Source organism: Phalangium opilio, unplaced genomic scaffold, assembly GCF_054372755.1.
Source record: "Phalangium opilio isolate 3A_F unplaced genomic scaffold, DU_Popi_V2 ptg000352l_1, whole genome shotgun sequence".
NCBI classification, from domain to species: Eukaryota; Metazoa; Arthropoda; class Arachnida; order Opiliones; family Phalangiidae; genus Phalangium; species Phalangium opilio.
Window position 1 is genome coordinate 7719827 of NW_028324228.1, and position 20800 is coordinate 7740626.

The 20800-nt window shown below is 46.5% G+C and overlaps 14 non-coding genes across 14 annotated transcripts; all 14 read left to right on the top strand.

Annotated features, from left to right (window-relative positions):
* Positions 1-2340: 2340 nt before the first annotated feature.
* TRNAN-GUU (transfer RNA asparagine (anticodon GUU)) lies at positions 2341-2413 on the top strand. Its single transcript has one exon. It is a non-coding gene; the product is annotated as a tRNA-Asn (tRNA).
* A 954-nt stretch (positions 2414-3367) lies between these two features.
* On the top strand, positions 3368-3440 carry TRNAN-GUU (transfer RNA asparagine (anticodon GUU)). The gene has a single exon. It is a non-coding gene; the product is annotated as a tRNA-Asn (tRNA).
* A 2855-nt stretch (positions 3441-6295) lies between these two features.
* TRNAN-GUU (transfer RNA asparagine (anticodon GUU)) lies at positions 6296-6368 on the top strand. Its single transcript has one exon. It is a non-coding gene; the product is annotated as a tRNA-Asn (tRNA).
* A 514-nt stretch (positions 6369-6882) lies between these two features.
* Positions 6883-6955, top strand: TRNAN-GUU (transfer RNA asparagine (anticodon GUU)). The gene has a single exon. It is a non-coding gene; the product is annotated as a tRNA-Asn (tRNA).
* Positions 6956-8202: 1247 nt separating this feature from the next.
* TRNAN-GUU (transfer RNA asparagine (anticodon GUU)) lies at positions 8203-8275 on the top strand. Its single transcript has one exon. It is a non-coding gene; the product is annotated as a tRNA-Asn (tRNA).
* Positions 8276-8789: 514 nt separating this feature from the next.
* Positions 8790-8862, top strand: TRNAN-GUU (transfer RNA asparagine (anticodon GUU)). Its single transcript has one exon. It is a non-coding gene; the product is annotated as a tRNA-Asn (tRNA).
* A 1975-nt stretch (positions 8863-10837) lies between these two features.
* TRNAN-GUU (transfer RNA asparagine (anticodon GUU)) lies at positions 10838-10910 on the top strand. The gene has a single exon. It is a non-coding gene; the product is annotated as a tRNA-Asn (tRNA).
* An 806-nt stretch (positions 10911-11716) lies between these two features.
* Positions 11717-11789, top strand: TRNAN-GUU (transfer RNA asparagine (anticodon GUU)). The gene has a single exon. It is a non-coding gene; the product is annotated as a tRNA-Asn (tRNA).
* A 1833-nt stretch (positions 11790-13622) lies between these two features.
* On the top strand, positions 13623-13695 carry TRNAK-CUU (transfer RNA lysine (anticodon CUU)). Its single transcript has one exon. It is a non-coding gene; the product is annotated as a tRNA-Lys (tRNA).
* A 1099-nt stretch (positions 13696-14794) lies between these two features.
* TRNAN-GUU (transfer RNA asparagine (anticodon GUU)) lies at positions 14795-14867 on the top strand. The gene has a single exon. It is a non-coding gene; the product is annotated as a tRNA-Asn (tRNA).
* A 1099-nt stretch (positions 14868-15966) lies between these two features.
* On the top strand, positions 15967-16039 carry TRNAN-GUU (transfer RNA asparagine (anticodon GUU)). Its single transcript has one exon. It is a non-coding gene; the product is annotated as a tRNA-Asn (tRNA).
* A 952-nt stretch (positions 16040-16991) lies between these two features.
* TRNAN-GUU (transfer RNA asparagine (anticodon GUU)) lies at positions 16992-17064 on the top strand. The gene has a single exon. It is a non-coding gene; the product is annotated as a tRNA-Asn (tRNA).
* A 2128-nt stretch (positions 17065-19192) lies between these two features.
* Positions 19193-19265, top strand: TRNAN-GUU (transfer RNA asparagine (anticodon GUU)). Its single transcript has one exon. It is a non-coding gene; the product is annotated as a tRNA-Asn (tRNA).
* A 660-nt stretch (positions 19266-19925) lies between these two features.
* TRNAK-CUU (transfer RNA lysine (anticodon CUU)) lies at positions 19926-19998 on the top strand. Its single transcript has one exon. It is a non-coding gene; the product is annotated as a tRNA-Lys (tRNA).
* The last annotated feature ends 802 nt before the right edge of the window (positions 19999-20800 follow it).

Sequence of the window (20800 nt, forward strand, 5' to 3'; positions counted from 1 at the left end):
CGTGGCGCAATGGTTAGCGCGTTCGGCTGTTAAGCGAAAGGTTGGTGGTTCGAGCCCACCCGGGAGCGGTGTTGTGAGATCTCACATGTAACGTAAAAATCCAAAGTTTTTCCACAATACCTGACGAACATTTAATCTTTGGGCTTCCGTTGCGCAATGGTTAACGCCGTCGGCTGTTAACCGAAAGGTTGGTGGTTCGAGCCCATCCGGGAGCGGTGTTGTGAGGTCTTAGATGTAACGTAAAATTCAGAGTTTTTTAAAAATAACTGACGAACATTTAATTTTTGGGCTTCCGTGGCGCAATGTTTAGAGCGTTCAGCTGTTATTCAAAAGGTTTGTGGTTCGAGCCCATCCGGGAGCGGTGTTGTGAAGTCTCAGATGTGACGTAAAAAGTCAAAGTTTTTCCACAATACCTGACGAACATTTAATCTTTGGGCTTCCGTTGCGCAATGGTTAGCGCGTTCGGCTGTTAACCGAAAGGTTGGTGGTTCGAGCCCATCCGGGAGCGGTAATGTGAGGTCTTAGATGTAACGTAAAATTCAGAGTTTTTTAAAAATACCTGACGAACATTTAATCTTTGGGCTTCCGTGGCGCAATGGTTAGCGCGTTCGGCTGTTAACCGAAAGGTTATTGGTTCGAGCCCACCCGGGAGCGGTGTTGTGAGCTCTCAAATGTAACGTAAAAAGCCAAAGTTTTTCCACAATACCTGACGACCGTTTATTTTTTGAGCTTCCGTGGCGCAATGGTTAGCGCGTTCGTCTGTTAACCGAAAGGTTGGTGGTTCGAGCCCACCCGGGAGCGGTGTTGTGAGATCTCAAACGTAATGTCAAATGCCAAAGTTTTTCCACAATACCTGACGAACATTTAATCTTTGGGCTTCCGTGGCGCAATGGTTAGCGCGTTCGGCAGTTAACTGAAAGGTTGGTGGTTCGAGACCATCCGGGAGCGGTGTTGTGAGGTCTCAGATGTGACGTAAAAAGTCAAAGTTTTTCCACAATACCTGACGACCATTTAATTTTTGAGCTTCCGTGGCGCAATGGTTAGCGCGTTCGGCTGTTAACCGAAAGGTTGGTGGTTCGAGCCCATCCGGGAGCGGTAATGTGAGGTCTTAGATGTAACGTAAAATTCAGAGTTTTTTAAAAATACCTGACGAACATTTAATCTTTGGGCTTCCGTGGCGCAATGGTTAGCGCGTTCGGCTGTTAACCGAAAGGTTGGTGGTTCGAGCCCATCCGTGAGCGGTGTTGTGAGGTCTCAGATGTGACGTAAAAAGTCAAAGTTTTTCCACAATACCTGACGACCATTTAATTTTTGAGCTTCCGTGGTGCAATGGTTAGCGCGTTCGGCTGTTAACCGAAAGGTTGGTGGTTCGAGCCCACCCGGGAGCGGTGTTGTGAAATCTCACATGTAACGTAAAAATCCAAAGTTTTTCCACAATACCTGACGAACATTTAATCGTTGGGCTTCCGTTTCAATGGTTAACGCCGTCGGCTGTTAACCGAAAGGTTGGTGGTTCGAGCCCATCCGGGAGCGGTGTTGTGAGGTCTTAGATGTAACGTAAAATTCAGAGTTTTTTAAAAATAACTGACGAACATTTAATTTTTGGGCTTCCTTGGCGCAATGTTTAGAGCGTTCAGCTGTTATTCAAAAGGTTGGTGGTTCGAGCCCACCCGGGAGCGGTGTTGTGAAATCTCACATGTAACGTAAAAATCCAAAGTTTAAACACAATACCTGACGAACATTTAATTTTTGGGCTTCCGTGAAGCAATGGTTAACGCCGTCGGCTGTTAACCGAAAGGTTGGTGGTTCGAGCCCATCCGGGAGCTGTGTTGTGAGATCTCACATGTAACGTAAAAATCCAAATTTTTTCCACAATACCTGACGAACATTTAATCTTTGGGCTTCCGTTGCGCAATGGCTAACGCCGTCGGCTGTTAACCGAAAGGTTGGTGGTTCGAGCCCATCCGGGAGCGGTGTTGTGAGGTCTTAGATGTAACGTAAAATTCAGAGTTTTTTAAAAATATCTGACGAACATTTAATTTTTGGGCTTCCGTGGCGCAATGGTTAGCGCGTTCAGCTGTTATTCAAAAGGTTTGTGGTTCGAGCCCATCCGGGAGCGGTGTTTTGAAGTCTCGGATGTGACGTAAAAAGTCAGAGTTTTTCCACAATACCTGACGACCATTTCATTTCTGAGCTTCCTTGGCTCGAAGGTTAGCGCGTTCGGATGTTAACCAAAAGGTTGGTGGTTCGAGCCCACCCGGCTGCCGTGTTGTGAAGTCTCAAATGTAACGTAAAAAGCCAAATATTTTCCACAATACCTGACGACCGTTTAATTTTTGAGCTTCCGTGGCGCAATGGTTAGCGCGTTCGGCTGTTAACCGAAAGGTTGGTGGTTCGAGCCCACCCGGGAGCGGTGTTGTGAGATCTCAAACGTAATTTCAAATGCCAAAGTTTTTCCACAATACCTGACGAACATTTAGTCTTTGGGCTTCCGTTGCGCAATGGTTAACGCCGTCGGCTGTTAACCGAAAGGTTGGTGGTTCGAGCCCATCCGGGAGCGGTGTTGTGAGGTCTTAGATGGAACGTAAAATTCAGAGTTTTTTAAAAATAACTGACGAACATTTAATTTTTGGGCTTCCTTGGCGCAATGTTTAGAGCGTTCAGCTGTTATTCAAAAGGTTGGTGGTTCGAGCCCACCCGGGAGCGGTGTTGTGAGTTCTCAAATGTGACGTAAAAAGTCAAAGTTTTTCCACAATACCTGACGAACATTTAATTTTTGGGCTTCCGTGAAGCAATGGTTAACGCCGTCGGCTGTTAACCGAAAGGTTGGTGGTTCGAGCCCATCCGGGAGCTGTGTTGTGAGATCTCACATGTAACGTAAAAATCCAAATTTTTTCCACAATACCTGACGAACATTTAATCTTTGGGCTTCCGTTGCGCAATGGCTAACGCCGTCGGCTGTTAACCGAAAGGTTGGTGGTTCGAGCCCATCCGGGAGCGGTGTTGTGAGGTCTTAGATGTAACGTAAAATTCAGAGTTTTTTAAAAATATCTGACGAACATTTAATTTTTGGGCTTCCGTGGCGCAATGGTTAGCGCGTTCAGCTGTTATTCAAAAGGTTTGTGGTTCGAGCCCATCCGGGAGCGGTGTTTTGAAGTCTCGGATGTGACGTAAAAAGTCAGAGTTTTTCCACAATACCTGACGACCATTTCATTTCTGAGCTTCCTTGGCTCGAAGGTTAGCGCGTTCGGATGTTAACCAAAAGGTTGGTGGTTCGAGCCCACCCGGCTGCCGTGTTGTGAAGTCTCAAATGTAACGTAAAAAGCCAAATATTTTCCACCATACCTGACGACCGTTTAATTTTTGAGCTTCCGTGGCGCAATGGTTAGCGCGTTCGGCTGTTAACCGAAAGGTTGGTGGTTCGAGCCCACCCGGGAGCGGTGTTGTGAGATCTCAAACGTAATGTCAAATGCCAAAGTTTTTCCACAATACCTGACGAACATTTAGTCTTTGGGCTTCCGTTGCGCAATGGTTAACGCCGTCGGCTGTTAACCGAAAGGTTGGTGGTTCGAGCCCATCCGGGAGCGGTGTTGTGAGGTCTTAGATGGAACGTAAAATTCAGAGTTTTTTAAAAATAACTGACGAACATTTAATTTTTGGGCTTCCTTGGCGCAATGTTTAGAGCGTTCAGCTGTTATTCAAAAGGTTGGTGGTTCGAGCCCACCCGGGAGCGGTGTTGTGAGCTCTCAAATGTGACGTAAAAAGTCAAAGTTTTTCCACAATACCTGACGAACATTTAATTTTTGGGCTTCCGTGAAGCAATGGTTAACGCCGTCGGCTGTTAACCGAAAGGTTGGTGGTTCGAGCCCATCCGGGAGCTGTGTTGTGAGGTCTTAGATGTAGTGTAAAATTCAGAGTTTTTTAAAAATAACTGACGAACATTTAATTTTTGGGCTTCCGTGGCGCAATTGTTAGCGCGTTCGTCTGTTAACCGAAAGGTTGGTGGTTCGAGCCCACCCGGGAGCGGTGTTGTGAGATCTCAAACGTAATGTCAAATGCCAAAGTTTTTCCACAATACCTGACGAACATTTAATCTTTGGGCTTCCGTGGCGCAATGGTTAGCGCGTTCGGCAGTTAACTGAAAGGTTGGTGGTTCGAGACCATCCGGGAGCGGTGTTGTGAGGTCTCAGATGTGACGTAAAAAGTCAAAGTTTTTCCACAATACCTGACGACCATTTAATTTTTGAGCTTCCGTGGCGCAATGGTTAGCGCGTTCGGCTGTTAACCGAAAGGTTGGTGGTTCGAGCCCATCCGGGAGCGGTAATGTGAGGTCTTAGATGTAACGTAAAATTCAGAGTTTTTTAAAAATACCTGACGAACATTTAATCTTTGGGCTTCCGTGGCGCAATGGTTAGCGCGTTCGGCTGTTAACCGAAAGGTTGGTGGTTCGAGCCCATCCGTGAGCGGTGTTGTGAGGTCTCAGATGTGACGTAAAAAGTCAAAGTTTTTCCACAATACCTGACGACCATTTAATTTTTGAGCTTCCGTGGCGCAATGGTTAGCGCGTTCGGCTGTTAACAGAAAGGTTGGTGGTTCGAGCCCACCCGGGAGCGGTGTTGTGAAATCTCACATGTAACGTAAAAATCCAAAGTTTTTCCACAATACCTGACGAACATTTAATCGTTGGGCTTCCGTTTCAATGGTTAACGCCGTCGGCTGTTAACCGAAAGGTTGGTGGTTCGAGCCCATCCGGGAGCGGTGTTGTGAGGTCTTAGATGTAACGTAAAATTCAGAGTTTTTTAAAAATAACTGACGAACATTTAATTTTTGGGCTTCCTTGGCGCAATGTTTAGAGCGTTCAGCTGTTATTCAAAAGGTTGGTGGTTCGAGCCCACCCGGGAGCGGTGTTGTGAGCTCTCAAATGTGACGTAAAAAGTCAAAGTTTTTCCATAATACCTGACGAACATTTAATTTTTGGGCTTCCGTGAACCAATGGTTAACGCCGTCGGCTGTTAACCGAAAGGTTGGTGGTTCGAGCCCATCCGGGAGCTGTGTTGTGAGGTCTTAGATGTAGTGTAAAATTCAGAGTTTTTTAAAAATAACTGACGAACATTTAATTTTTGGGCTTCCGTGGCGCAATGGTTAGCGCGTTCGGCTGTTAACCGAAAGGTTGGTGGTTCTAGCCCACCCGGGAGCGGTGTTGTGAGATCTCAAACGTAATGTCAAATGCCAAAGTTTTTCCACAACACCTGACGAACATTTAATCTTTGGGCTTCCGTGGCGCAATGGTTAGCGCGTTCGGCAGTTAACTGAAAGGTTGGTGGTTCGAGACCATCCGGGAGCGGTGTTGTGAGGTCTCAGATGTGACGTAAAAAGTCAAAGTTTTTCCACAATACCTGACGACCATTTAATTTTTGGGCTTCCGTGGCGCAATGGTTAGCGCGTTCGGCTGTTAACCGAAAGGTTGGTGGTTCGAGCCCATCCGGGAGCGGTAATTTGAGGTCTTAGATGTAACGTAAAATTCAGAGTTTTTTAAAAATACCTGACGAACATTTAATCTTTGGGCTTCCGTGGCGCAATGGTTAGCGCGTTCGGCTGTTAACCGAAAGGTTGGTGGTTCGAGCCCACCCGAGAGCGGTGTTGTGAAATCTCACATGTAACGTAAAAATCCAAAGTTTTTCCACAATACCTGACGAACATTTAATCGTTGGGCTTCCGTTTCAATGGTTAACGCCGTCGGCTGTTAACCGAAAGGTTGGTGGTTCGAGCCCATCCGGGAGCTGTGTTGTGAGGTCTTAGATGTAGTGTAAAATTCAGAATTTTTTAAAAATAACTGACGAACATTTAATTTTTGGGCTTCCGTGGCGCAATGGTTAGCGCGTTCGGCTGTTAACCGAAAGGTTGGTGGTTCGAGCCCATCCGGGAGCGGTAATGTGAGGTCTTAGATGTAACGTAAAATTCAGAGTTTTTTAAAAATACCTGACGAACATTTAATCTTTGGGCTTCCGTGGCGCAATGGTTAGTGCGTTCGGCTGTTAACCGAAAGGTTGGTGGTTCGAGCCCACCCGGGAGCGGTGTTGTGAGGTCTCACATGTAACGTAAAAAGCCAAAGTGTTTCTACAATACCCGACGACCATTTAATTTTTGGGCTTCCGTGGCGCAATGGTTAGCGCGTTCGGCTGTTAACCGAAAGGTTGGTGGTTCGAGCCCATCCGTGAGCGGTGTTGTGAGGTCTCAGATGTGACGTAAAAAGTCAAAGTTTTTCCACAATACCTGACGAACATTTAATTTTTGGGCTTCCGTGGCGCAATGGTTAGCGCGTTCGGCTGTTAACCGAAAGGTTGGTGGTTCGAGCCCACCCGGGAGCGGTGTTGTGAGATCTCACATGTAACGTAAAAATCCAAATTTTTTCCACAATACCTGACGAACATTTAATCTTTGGGCTTCCGTTGCGAAATGGTTAACGCCGTCGGCTGTTAACCGAAAGGTTGGTGGTTCGAGCCCATCCGGGAGCGGTGTTGTGAGGTCTTAGATGTAACGTAAAATTCAGAGTTTTTTAAAAATATCTGACGAACATTTAATTTTTGGGCTTCCGTGGCGCAATGGTTAGCGCGTTCAGCTGTTATTCAAAAGGTTTGTGGTTCGAGCCCATCCGGGAGCGGTGTTTTGAAGTCTCGGATGTGACGTAAAAAGTCAGAGTTTTTCCACAATACCTGACGACCATTTCATTTCTGAGCTTCCTTGGCTCGAAGGTTAGCGCGTTCGGATGTTAACCAAAAGGTTGGTGGTTCGAGCCCACCCGGCTGCCGTGTTGTGAAGTCTCAAATTTAACGTAAAAAGCCAAATATTTTCCACAATACCTGACGACCGTTTAATTTTTGAGCTTCCGTGGCGCAATGGTTAGCGCGTTCGGCTGTTAACCGAAAGGTTGGTGGTTCGAGCCCACCCGGGAGCGGTGTTGTGAGGTCTTAGATGTAACGTAAAATTCAGAGTTTTTTAAAAATAACTGACGAACATTTAATTTTTGGGCTTCCTTGGCGCAATGTTTAGAGCGTTCAGCTGTTATTCAAAAGGTTGGTGGTTCGAGCCCACCCGGGAGCGGTGTTGTGAGCTCTCAAATGTGACGTAAAAAGTCAAAGTTTTTCCACAATACCTGACGAACATTTAATTTTTGGGCTTCCGTGAAGCAATGGTTAACGCCGTCGGCTGTTAACCGAAAGGTTGGTGGTTCGAGCCCATCCGGGAGCTGTGTTGTGAGGTCTTAGATGTAGTGTAAAATTCAGAGTTTTTTAAAAATAACTGACGAACATTTAATTTTTGGGCTTCCGTGGCGCAATGGTTAGCGCGTTCGGCTGTTAACCGAAAGGTTGGTGGTTCTAGCCCACCCGGGAGCGGTGTTGTGAGATCTCAAACGTAATGTCAAATGCCAAAGTTTTTCCACAATACCTGACGAACATTTAGTCTTTGGGCTTCCGTGGCGCAATGGTTAGCGCGTTCGGCAGTTAACTGAAAGGTTGGTGGTTCGAGACCATCCGGGAGCGGTGTTGTGAGGTCTCAGATGTGACGTAAAAAGTCAAAGTTTTTCCACAATACCTGACGAACATTTAATTTTTGGGCTTCCTTGGCGCAATGTTTAGAGCGTTCAGCTGTTATTCAAAAGGTTGGTGGTTCGAGCCCACCCGGGAGCGGTGTTGTGAGCTCTCAAATGTGACGTAAAAAGTCAAAGTTTTTCCACAATACCTGACGAACATTTAATTTTTGGGCTTCCGTGAACCAATGGTTAACACCGTCGGCTGTTAACCGAAAGGTTGGTGGTTCGAGCCCATCCGGGAGCTGTGTTGTGAGGTCTTAGATGTAGTGTAAAATTCAGAGTTTTTTAAAAATAACTGACGAACATTTAATTTTTGGGCTTCCGTGGCGCAATGGTTAGCGCGTTCGGCTGTTAACCGAAAGGTTGGTGGTTCTAGCCCACCCGGGAGCGGTGTTGTGAGATCTCAAACGTAATGTCAAATGCCAAAGTTTTTCCACAATACCTGACGAACATTTAGTCTTTGGGCTTCCGTGGCGCAATGGTTAGCGCGTTCGGCAGTTAACTGAAAGGTTGGTGGTTCGAGACCATCCGGGAGCGGTGTTGTGAGGTCTCAGATGTGACGTAAAAAGTCAAAGTTTTTCCACAATACCTGACGACCATTTAATTTTTGAGCTTCCGTGGCGCAATGGTTAGCGCGTTCGGCTGTTAACCGAAAGGTTGGTGGTTCGAGCCCACCCGGGAGCGGTGAAGTGGAATCTCACATGTAACGTAAAAATCCAAAGTTTTTCCACAATACCTGACGAACATTTAATTTTTGGGCTTCCGTGAAGCAATGGTTAACGCCGTCGGCTGTTAACCGAAAGGTTGGTGGTTCGAGCCCATCCGGGAGCTGTGTTGTGAGGTCTTAGATGTAGTGTAAAATTCAGAGTTTTTTAAAAATAACTGACGAACATTTAATTTTTGGGCTTCCGTGGCGCAATGGTTAGCGCGTTCGGCTGTTAACCGAAAGGTTGGTGGTTCTAGCCCACACGGGAGCGGTGTTGTGAGATCTCAAACGTAATGTCAAATGCCAAAGTTTTTCCACAATACCTGACGAACATTTAGTCTTTGGGCTTCCGTGGCGCAATGGTTAGCGCGTTCGGCAGTTAACTGAAAGGTTGGTGGTTCGAGACCATCCGGGAGCGGTGTTGTGAGGTCTCAGATGTGACGTAAAAAGTCAAAGTTTTTCCACAATACCTGACGACCATTTAATTTTTGAGCTTCCGTGGCGCAATGGTTAGCGCGTTCGGCTGTTAACCGAAAGGTTGGTGGTTCGAGCCCACCCGGGAGCGGTGAAGTGAAATCTCACATGTAACGTAAAAATCCAAAGTTTTTCCACAATACCTGACGAACATTTAATCGTTGGGCTTCCGTTTCAATGGTTAACGCCGTCGGCTGTTAACCGAAAGGTTGGTGGTTCGAGCCCATCCGGGAGCGGTGTTGTGAGGTCTTAGATGTAACGTAAAATTCAGAGTTTTTTAAAAACAACTGACGAACATTTAATTTTTGGGCTGCCGTGGCGCAATGGTTAGCGCGTTCGGCTGTTAACCGAAAGGTTGGTGGTTCGAGCCCATCCGGGAGCGGTAATGTGAGGTCTTAGATGTAACGTAAAATTCAGAGTTTTTTAAAAATACCTGACGAACATTTAATCTTTGGGCTTCCGTGGCGCAATGGTTAGCGCGTTCGGCTGTTAACCGAAAGGTTATTGGTTCGAGCCCACCCGGGAGCGGTGTTGTGAGCTCTCAAATGTAACGTAAAAAGCCAAAGTTTTTCCACAATACCTGACGACCGTTTATTTTTTGAGCTTCCGTGGCGCAATGGTTAGCGCGTTCGGCTGTTAACCGAAAGGTTGGTGGTTCGAGCCCATCCGGGAGCGGTAACGTGAGGTCTTAGATGTAACGTAAAATTCAGAGTTTTTTAAAAATACCTGACGAACATTTAATCTTTGGGCTTCCGTGGCGCAATGGTTAGCGCGTTCGGCTGTTAACCGAAAAGTTGGTGGTTCGAGCCCATCCGTGAGCGGTGTTGTGAGTTCTCAGATGTGACGTAAAAAGTCAAAGTTTTTCCACAATACCTGACGAACATTTAATTTTTGGGCTTCCGTTTCAATGGTTAACGCCGTCGGCTGTTAACCGAAAGGTTGGTGGTTCGAGCCCATCCGGGAGCGGTGTTGTGAGGTCTTAGATGTAACGTAAAATTCAGAGTTTTTTAAAAATAACTGACGAACATTTAATTTTTGGGCTTCCTTGGCGCAATGTTTAGAGCGTTCAGCTGTTATTCAAAAGGTTGGTGGTTCGAGCCCACCCGGGAGCGGTGTTGTGAGATCTCAAACGTAATGTCAAATGCCAAAGTTTTTCCACAATACCTGACGAACATTTAGTCTTTGGGCTTCCGTGGCGCAATGTTTAGCGCGTTCGGCAGTTAACTGAAAGGTTGGTGGTTCGAGACCATCCGGGAGCGGTAATGTGAGGTCTTAGATGTAACGTAAAATTCAGAGTTTTTTAAAAATACCTGACGAACATTTAATCTTTGGGCTTCCGTGGCGCAATGGTTAGCGCGTTCGGCTGTTAACCGAAAGGTTATTGGTTCGAGCCCACCCGGCTGCCGTGTTGTGAGCTCTCAAATGTAACGTAAAAAGCCAAAGTTTTTCCACAATACCTGACGACCGTTTATTTTTGGAGCTTCCGTGGCGCAATGGTTAGCGCGTTCGTCTGTTAACCGAAAGGTTGGTGGTTCGAGCCCACCCGGGAGCGGTGTTGTGAGATCTCAAACGTAATGTCAAATGCCAAAGTTTTTCCACAATACCTGACGAACATTTAATCTTTGGGCTTCCGTGGCGCAATGGTTAGCGCGTTCGGCAGTTAACTGAAAGGTTGGTGGTTCGAGACCATCCGGGAGCGGTGTTGTGAGGTCTCAGATGTGACGTAAAAAGTCAAAGTTTTTCCACAATACCTGACGACCATTTAATTTTTGAGCTTCCGTGGCGCAATGGTTAGCGCGTTCGGCTGTTAACCGAAAGGTTGGTGGTTCGAGCCCATCCGGGAGCGGTAATGTGAGGTCTTAGATGTAACGTAAAATTCAGAGTTTTTTAAAAATACCTGACGAACATTTAATCTTTGGGCTTCCGTGGCGCAATGGTTAGCGCGTTCGGCTGTTAACCGAAAGGTTGGTGGTTCGAGCCCATCCGTGAGCGGTGTTGTGAGGTCTCAGATGTGACGTAAAAAGTCAAAGTTTTTCCACAATACCTGACGACCATTTAATTTTTGAGCTTCCGTGGCGCAATGGTTAGCGCGTTCGGCTGTTAACCGAAAGGTTGGTGGTTCGAGCCCACCCGGGAGCGGTGTTGTGAATTCTCACATGTAACGTAAAAATCCAAAGTTTTTCCACAATACCTGACGAACATTTAATCGTTGGGCTTCCGTTTCAATGGTTAACGCCGTCGGCTGTTAACCGAAAGGTTGGTGGTTCGAGCCCATCCGGGAGCGGTGTTGTGAGGTCTTAGATGTAACGTAAAATTCAGAGTTTTTTAAAAATAACTGACGAACATTTAATTTTTGGGCTTCCTTGGCGCAATGTTTAGAGCGTTCAGCTGTTATTCAAAAGGTTGGTGGTTCGAGCCCACCCGGGAGCGGTGTTGTGAGCTCTCAAATGTGACGTAAAAAGTCAAAGTTTTTCCACAATACCTGACGAACATTTAATTTTTGGGCTTCCGTGAAGCAATGGTTAACGCCGTCGGCTGTTAACCGAAAGGTTGGTGGTTCGAGCCCATCCGGGAGCTGTGTTGTGAGATCTCACATGTAACGTAAAAATCCAAATTTTTTCCACAATATCTGACGAACATTTAATTTTTGGGCTTCCGTGGCGCAATGGTTAGCGCGTTCAGCTGTTATTCAAAAGGTTTGTGGTTCGAGCCCATCCGGGAGCGGTGTTTTGAAGTCTCGGATGTGACGTAAAAAGTCAGAGTTTTTCCACAATACCTGACGACCATTTCATTTCTGAGCTTCCTTGGCTCGAAGGTTAGCGCGTTCGGATGTTAACCAAAAGGTTGGTGGTTCGAGCCCACCCGGCTGCCGTGTTGTGAAGTCTCAAATGTAACGTAAAAAGCCAAATATTTTCCACAATACCTGACGACCGTTTAATTTTTGAGCTTCCGTGGCGCAATGGTTAGCGCGTTCGGCTGTTAACCGAAAGGTTGGTGGTTCGAGCCCACCCGGGAGCGGTGTTGTGAGATCTCAAACGTAATGTCAAATGCCAAAGTTTTTCCACAATACCTGACGAACATTTAGTCTTTGGGCTTCCGTTGCGCAATGGTTAACGCCGTCGGCTGTTAACCGAAAGGTTGGTGGTTCGAGCCCATCCGGGAACGGTGTTGTGAGGTCTTAGATGTAACGTAAAATTCAGAGTTTTTTAAAAATAACTGACGAACATTTAATTATTGGGCTTCCTTGGCGCAATGTTTAGAGCGTTCAGCTGTTATTCAAAAGGTTGGTGGTTCGAGCCCACCCGGGAGCGGTGTTGTGAGCTCTCAAATTAGACGTAAAAAGTCAAAGTTTTTCCACAATACCTGACGAACATTTAATTTTTGGGCTTCCGTGAAGCAATGGTTAACGCCGTCGGCTGTTAACCGAAAGGTTGGTGGTTCGAGCCCATCCGGGAGCTGTGTTGTGAGGTCTTAGATGTAGTGTAAAATTCAGAGTTTTTTAAAAATAACTGACGAACATTTAATTTTTGGGCTTCCTTGGCGCAATGTTTAGAGCGTTCAGCTGTTATTCAAAAGGTTGGTGGTTCGAGCCCACCCGGGAGCGGTGTTGTGAGCTCTCAAATGTGACGTAAAAAGTCAAAGTTTTTCCACAATACCTGACGAACATTTAATTTTTGGGCTTCCGTGAAGCAATGGTTAACGCCGTCGGCTGTTAACCGAAAGGTTGGTGGTTCGAGCCCATCCGGGAGCTGTGTTGTGAGGTCTTAGATGTAGTGTAAAATTCAGAGTTTTTTAAAAATAACTGACGAACATTTAATTTTTGGGCTTCCGTGGCGCAATGGTTAGCGCGTTCGGCTGTTAACCGAAAGGTTGGTGGTTCTAGCCCACCCGGGAGCGGTGTTGTGAGATCTCAAACGTACTGTCAAATGCCAAAGTTTTTCCACAATACCTGACGAACATTTAGTCTTTGGGCTTCCGTGGCGCAATGGTTAGCGCGTTCGGCAGTTAACTGAAAGGTTGGTGGTTCGAGACCATCCGGGAGCGGTGTTGTGAGGTCTCAGATGTGACGTAAAAAGTCAGAGTTTTTTAAAAATACCTGACGAACATTTAATCTTTGGGCTTCCGTGGCGCAATGGTTAGCGCGTTCGGCTGTTAACCGAAAGGTTATTGGTTCGAGCCCACCCGGGAGCGGTGTTGTGAGCTCTCAAATGTAACGTAAAAAGCCAAAGTTTTTCCACAATACCTGACGACCGTTTATTTTTTGAGCTTCCGTGGCGCAATGGTTAGCGCGTTCGTCTGTTAACCGAAAGGTTGGTGGTTCGAGCCCATCCGGGAGCGGTGTTGTGAGGTCTTAGATGTAACGTAAAATTCAGAGTTTTTTAAAAATAACTGACGAACATTTAATTTTTGGGCTTCCTTGGCGCAATGTTTAGAGCGTTCAGCTGTTATTCAAAAGGTTGGTGGTTCGAGCCCACCCGGGAGCGGTGTTGTGAGCTCTCAAATGTGACGTAAAAAGTCAAAGTTTTTCCACAATACCTGACGAACATTTAATTTTTGGGCTTCCGTGAAGCAATGGTTAACGCCGTCGGCTGTTAACCGAAAGGTTGGTGGTTCGAGCCCATCCGGGAGCTGTGTTGTGAGGTCTTAGATGTAGTGTAAAATTCAGAGTTTTTTAAAAATAACTGACGAACATTTAATTTTTGGGCTTCCGTGGCGCAATGGTTAGCGCGTTCGGCTGTTAACCGAAAGGTTGGTGGTTCTAGCCCACCCGGGAGCGGTGTTGTGAGATCTCAAACGTAATGTCAAATGCCAAAGTTTTTCCACAATACCTGACGAACATTTAGTCTTTGGGCTTCCGTGGCGCAATGGTTAGCGCGTTCGGCACTTAACTGAAAGGTTGGTGGTTCGAGACCATCCGGGAGCGGTGTTGTGAGGTCTCAGATGTGACGTAAAAAGTCAAAGTTTTTCCACAATACCTGACGACCATTTAATTTTTGAGCTTCCGTGGCGCAATGGTTAGCGCGTTCGGCTGTTAACCGAAAGGTTGGTAGTTCGAGCCCACCCGGGAGCGGTGAAGTGAAATCTCACATGTAACGTAAAAATCCAAAGTTTTTCCACAATACCTGACGAACATTTAATCGTTGGGCTTCCGTTTCAATGGTTAACGCCGTCGGCTGTTAACCGAAAGGTTGGTGGTTCGAGCCCATCCGGGAGCGGTGTTGTGAGGTCTTAGATGTAACGTAAAATTCAGAGTTTTTTAAAAACAACTGACGAACATTTAATTTTTGGGCTGCCGTGGCGCAATGGTTAGCGCGTTCGGCTGTTAACCGAAAGGTTGGTGGTTCGAGCCCATCCGGGAGCGGTAATGTGAGGTCTTAGATGTAACGTAAAATTCAGAGTTTTTTAAAAATACCTGACGAACATTTAATCTTTGGGCTTCCGTGGCGCAATGGTTAGCGCGTTCGGCTGTTAACCGAAAGGTTATTGGTTCGAGCCCACCCGGGAGCGGTGTTGTGAGCTCTCAAATGTAACGTAAAAAGCCAAAGTTTTTCCACAATACCTGACGACCGTTTATTTTTTGAGCTTCCGTGGCGCAATGGTTAGCGCGTTCGTCTGTTAACCGAAAGGTTGGTGGTTCGAGCCCACCCGGGAGCGGTGTTGTGAGATCTCAAACGTAATGTCAAATGCCAAAGTTTTTCCACAATACCTGACGAACATTTAATCTTTGGGCTTCCGTGGCGCAATGGTTAGCGCGTTCGGCAGTTAACTGAAAGGTTGGTGGTTCGAGACCATCCGGGAGCGGTGTTGTGAGGTCTCAGATGTGACGTAAAAAGTCAAAGTTTTTCCACAATACCTGACGACCATTTAATTTTTGAGCTTCCGTGGCGCAATGGTTAGCGCGTTCGGCTGTTAACCGAAAGGTTGGTGGTTCGAGCCCATCCGTGAGCGGTGTTGTGAGGTCTCAGATGTGACGTAAAAAGTCAAAGTTTTTCCACAATACCTGACGACCATTTAATTTTTGAGCTTCCGTGGCGCAATGGTTAGCGCGTTCGGCTGTTAACCGAAAGGTTGGTGGTTCGAGCCCACCCGGGAGCGGTGTTGTGAAATCTCACATGTAACGTAAAAATCCAAAGTTTTTCCACAATACCTGACGAACATTTAATCGTTGGGCTTCCGTTTCAATGGTTAACGCCGTCGGCTGTTAACCGAAAGGTTGGTGGTTCTAGCCCACCCGGGAGCGGTGTTGTGAGATCTCAAACGTAATGTCAAATGCCAAAGTTTTTCCACAATACCTGACGAACATTTAGTCTTTGGGCTTCCGTGGCGCAATGTTTAGCGCGTTCGGCAGTTAACTGAAAGGTTGGTGGTTCGAGACCATCCGGGAGCGGTAATGTGAGGTCTTAGATGTAACGTAAAATTCAGAGTTTTTTAAAAATACCTGACGAACATTTAATCTTTGGGCTTCCGTGGCGCAATGGTTAGCGCGTTCGGCTGTTAACCGAAAGGTTATTGGTTCGAGCCCACCCGGCTGCCGTGTTGTGAGCTCTCAAATGTAACGTAAAAAGCCAAAGTTTTTCCACAATACCTGACGACCGTTTATTTTTGGAGCTTCCGTGGCGCAATGGTTAGCGCGTTCGTCTGTTAACCGAAAGGTTGGTGGTTCGAGCCCACCCGGGAGCGGTGTTGTGAGATCTCAAACGTAATGTCAAATGCCAAAGTTTTTCCACAATACCTGACGAACATTTAATCTTTGGGCTTCCGTGGCGCAATGGTTAGCGCGTTCGGCAGTTAACTGAAAGGTTGGTGGTTCGAGACCATCCGGGAGCGGTGTTGTGAGGTCTCAGATGTGACGTAAAAAGTCAAAGTTTTTCCACAATACCTGACGACCATTTAATTTTTGAGCTTCCGTGGCGCAATGGTTAGCGCGTTCGGCTGTTAACCGAAAGGTTGGTGGTTCGAGCCCATCCGGGAGCGGTAATGTGAGGTCTTAGATGTAACGTAAAATTCAGAGTTTTTTAAAAATACCTGACGAACATTTAATCTTTGGGCTTCCGTGGCGCAATGGTTAGCGCGTTCGGCTGTTAACCGAAAGGTTGGTGGTTCGAGCCCATCCGTGAGCGGTGTTGTGAGGTCTCAGATGTGACGTAAAAAGTCAAAGTTTTTCCACAATACCTGACGACCATTTAATTTTTGAGCTTCCGTGGCGCAATGGTTAGCGCGTTCGGCTGTTAACCGAAAGGTTGGTGGTTCGAGCCCACCCGGGAGCGGTGTTGTGAATTCTCACATGTAACGTAAAAATCCAAAGTTTTTCCACAATACCTGACGAACATTTAATCGTTGGGCTTCCGTTTCAATGGTTAACGCCGTCGGCTGTTAACCGAAAGGTTGGTGGTTCGAGCCCATCCGGGAGCGGTGTTGTGAGGTCTTAGATGTAACGTAAAATTCAGAGTTTTTTAAAAATAACTGACGAACATTTAATTTTTGGGCTTCCTTGGCGCAATGTTTAGAGCGTTCAGCTGTTATTCAAAAGGTTGGTGGTTCGAGCCCACCCGGGAGCGGTGTTGTGAGCTCTCAAATGTGACGTAAAAAGTCAAAGTTTTTCCACAATACCTGACGAACATTTAATTTTTGGGCTTCCGTGAAGCAATGGTTAACGCCGTCGGCTGTTAACCGAAAGGTTGGTGGTTCGAGCCCATCCGGGAGCTGTGTTGTGAGATCTCACATGTAACGTAAAAATCCAAATTTTTTCCACAATACCTGACGAACATTTAATCTTTGGGCTTCCGTTGCGCAATGGCTAACGCCGTCGGCTGTTAACCGAAAGGTTGGTGGTTCGAGCCCATCCGGGAGCGGTGTTGTGAGGTCTTAGATGTAACGTAAAATTCAGAGTTTTTTAAAAATATCTGACGAACATTTAATTTTTGGGCTTCCGTGGCGCAATGGTTAGCGCGTTCAGCTGTTATTCAAAAGGTTTGTGGTTCGAGCCCATCCGGGAGCGGTGTTTTGAAGTCTCGGATGTGACGTAAAAAGTCAGAGTTTTTCCACAATACCTGACGACCATTTCATTTCTGAGCTTCCTTGGCTCGAAGGTTAGCGCGTTCGGATGTTAACCAAAAGGTTGGTGGTTCGAGCCCACCCGGCTGCCGTGTTGTGAAGTCTCAAATGTAACGTAAAAAGCCAAATATTTTCCACAATACCTGACGACCGTTTAATTTTTGAGCTTCCGTGGCGCAATGGTTAGCGCGTTCGGCTGTTAACCGAAAGGTTGGTGGTTCGAGCCCACCCGGGAGCGGTGTTGTGAGATCTCAAACGTAATGTCAAATGCCAAAGTTTTTCCACAATACCTGACGAACATTTAGTCTTTGGGCTTCCGTTGCGCAATGGTTAACGCCGTCGGCTGTTGACCGAAAGGTTGGTGGTTCGAGCCCATCCGGGAACGGTGTTGTGAGGTCTTAGATGTAACGTAAAATTCAGAGTTTTTTAAAAATAACTGACGAACATTTAATTTTTGGGCTTCCTTGGCGCAATGTTTAGAGCGTTCAGCTGTTATTCAAAAGGTTGGTGGTTCGAGCCCACCCGGGAGCGGTGTTGTGAGCTCTCAAATGTGACGTAAAAAGTCAAAGTTTTTCCACAATACCTGACGAACATTTAATTTTTGGGCTTCCGTGAAGCAATGGTTAACGCCGTCGGCTGTTAACCGAAAGGTTGGTGGTTCGAGCCCATCCGGGAGCTGTGTTGTGAGGTCTTAGATGTAGTGTAAAATTCAGAGTTTTTTAAAAATAACTGACGAACATTTAATTTTTGGGCTTCCTTGGCGCAATGTTTAGAGCGTTCAGCTGTTATTCAAAAGGTTGGTGGTTCGAGCCCACCCGGGAGCGGTGTTGTGAGCTCTCAAATGTGACGTAAAAAGTCAAAGTTTTTCCACAATACCTGACGAACATTTAATTTTTGGGCTTCCGTGAAGCAATGGTTAACGCCGTCGGCTGTTAACCGAAAGGTTGGTGGTTCGAGCCCATCCGGGAGCTGTGTTGTGAGGTCTTAGATGTAGTGTAAAATTCAGAGTTTTTTAAAAATAACTGACGAACATTTAATTTTTGGGCTTCCGTGGCGCAATGGTTAGCGCGTTCGGCTGTTAACCGAAAGGTTGGTGGTTCTAGCCCACCCGGGAGCGGTGTTGTGAGATCTCAAACGTACTGTCAAATGCCAAAGTTTTTCCACAATACCTGACGAACATTTAGTCTTTGGGCTTCCGTGGCGCAATGGTTAGCGCGTTCGGCAGTTAACTGAAAGGTTGGTGGTTCGAGACCATCCGGGAGCGGTGTTGTGAGGTCTCAGATGTGACGTAAAAAGTCAGAGTTTTTTAAAAATACCTGACGAACATTTAATCTTTGGGCTTCCGTGGCGCAATGGTTAGCGCGTTCGGCTGTTAACCGAAAGGTTATTGGTTCGAGCCCACCCGGGAGCGGTGTTGTGAGCTCTCAAATGTAACGTAAAAAGCCAAAGTTTTTCCACAATACCTGACGACCGTTTATTTTTTGAGCTTCCGTGGCGCAATGGTTAGCGCGTTCGTCTGTTAACCGAAAGGTTGGTGGTTCGAGCCCATCCAGGAGCGGTGTTGTGAGGTCTTAGATGTAACGTAAAATTCAGAGTTTTTTAAAAATAACTGACGAACATTTAATTTTTGGGCTTCCTTGGCGCAATGTTTAGAGCGTTCAGCTGTTATTCAAAAGGTTGGTGGTTCGAGCCCACCCGGGAGCGGTGTTGTGAGCTCTCAAATGTGACGTAAAAAGTCAAAGTTTTTCCACAATACCTGACGAACATTTAATTTTTGGGCTTCCGTGAAGCAATGGTTAACGCCGTCGGCTGTTAACCGAAAGGTTGGTGGTTCGAGCCCATCCGGGAGCTGTGTTGTGAGATCTCACATGTAACGTAAAAATCCAAATTTTTTCCACAATACCTGACGAACATTTAATCTTTGGGCTTCCGTTGCGCAATGGCTAACGCCGTCGGCTGTTAACCGAAAGGTTGGTGGTTCGAGCCCATCCGGGAGCGGTGTTGTGAGGTCTTAGATGTAACGTAAAATTCAGAGTTTTTTTAAAAATATCTGACGAACATTTAATTTTTGGGCTTCCGTAGCGCAATGGTTAGCGCGTTCAGCTGTTATTCAAAAGGTTTGTGGTTCGAGCCCATCCGGGAGCGGTGTTTTGAAGTCTCGGATGTGACGTAAAAAGTCAGAGTTTTTCCACAATACCTGACGACCATTTCATTTCTGAGCTTCCTTGGCTCGAAGGTTAGCGCGTTCGGATGTTAACCAAAAGGTTGGTGGTTCGAGCCCACCCGGCTGCCGTGTTGTGAAGTCTCAAATGTAACGTAAAAAGCCAAATATTTTCCACAATACCTGACGACCGTTTAATTTTTGAGCTTCCGTGGCGCAATGGTTAGCGCGTTCGGCTGTTAACCGAAAGGTTGGTGGTTCGAGCCCACCCGGGAGCGGTGTTGTGAGATCTCAAACGTAATGTCAAATGCCAAAGTTTTTCCACAATACCTGACGAACATTTAGTCTTTGGGCTTCCGTTGCGCAATGGTTAACGCCGTCGGCTGTTAACCGAAAGGTTGGTGGTTCGAGCCCATCCGGGAGCGGTGTTGTGAGGTCTTAGATGTAACGTAAAATTCAGAGTTTTTTAAAAATAACTGACGAACATTTAATTTTTGGGCTTCCTTGGCGCAATGTTTAGAGCGTTCAGCTGTTATTCAAAAGGTTGGTGGTTCGAGCCCACCCGGGAGCGGTGTTGTGAGCTCTCAAATGTGACGTAAAAAGTCAAAGTTTTTCCACAATACCTGACGAACATTTAATTTTTGGGCTTCCGTGAAGCAATGGTTAACGCCGTCGGCTGTTAACCGAAAGGTTGGTGGTTCGAGCCCATCCGGGAGCTGTGTTGTGAGGTCTTAGATGTAGTGTAAAATTCAGAGTTTTTTAAAAATAACTGACGAACATTTAATTTTTGGGCTTCCGTGGCGCAATGGTTAGCGCGTTCGGCTGTTAACCGAAAGGTTGGTGGTTCTAGCCCACCCGGGAGCGGTGTTGTGAGATCTCAAACGTAATGTCAAATGCCAAAGTTTTTCCACAATACCTGACGAACATTTAGTCTTTGGGCTTCCGTGGCGCAATGGTTAGCGCGTTCGGCACTTAACTGAAAGGTTGGTGGTTCGAGACCATCCGGGAGCGGTGTTGTGAGGTCTCAGATGTGACGTAAAAAGTCAAAGTTTTTCCACAATACCTGACGACCATTTAATTTTTGAGCTTCCGTGGCGCAATGGTTAGCGCGTTCGGCTGTTAACCGAAAGGTTGGTAGTTCGAGCCCACCCGGGAGCGGTGAAGTGAAATCTCACATGTAACGTAAAAATCCAAAGTTTTTCCACAATACCTGACGAACATTTAATCGTTGGGCTTCCGTTTCAATGGTTAACGCCGTCGGCTGTTAACCGAAAGGTTGGTGGTTCGAGCCCATCCGGGAGCGGTGTTGTGAGGTCTTAGATGTAACGTAAAATTCAGAGTTTTTTAAAAACAACTGACGAACATTTAATTTTTGGGCTGCCGTGGCGCAATGGTTAGCGCGTTCGGCTGTTAACCGAAAGGTTGGTGGTTCGAGCCCATCCGGGAGCGGTAATGTGAGGTCTTAGATGTAACGTAAAATTCAGAGTTTTTTAAAAATACCTGACGAACATTTAATCTTTGGGCTTCCGTGGCGCAATGGTTAGCGCGTTCGGCTGTTAACCGAAAGGTTATTGGTTCGAGCCCACCCGGGAGCGGTGTTGTGAGCTCTCAAATGTAACGTAAAAAGCCAAAGTTTTTCCACAATACCTGACGACCGTTTATTTTTTGAGCTTCCGTGGCGCAATGGTTAGCGCGTTCGTCTGTTAACCGAAAGGTTGGTGGTTCGAGCCCACCCGGGAGCGGTGTTGTGAGATCTCAAACGTAATGTCAAATGCCAAAGTTTTTCCACAATACCTGACGAACATTTAATCTT